We start from the raw sequence: 201 nt of genomic DNA on the forward strand, positions 1-201 counted from the left end.
GCTTTAAGAACACTATATTCTACTGGTTTTCTTCCTTCCTCACTGGCCACTCCTTTGCTGGCTCATTCTGTTCACCGTGACCTCTAAGCATTGGGTGTCCCAGAACTCGAGCTTTAAGCCTCTTTTCCATTTTTACTCACTTCTGGATGATCTCACTTAGTCTAATGCCTTCATGTTTTTTTTTTTTTTTTATTTTCATCT

This window comes from Otolemur garnettii, unplaced genomic scaffold, assembly GCF_000181295.1.
Source record: "Otolemur garnettii isolate 467f Iridium unplaced genomic scaffold, OtoGar3 scaffold00158, whole genome shotgun sequence".
NCBI lineage: Eukaryota > Metazoa > Chordata > Mammalia > Primates > Galagidae > Otolemur > Otolemur garnettii.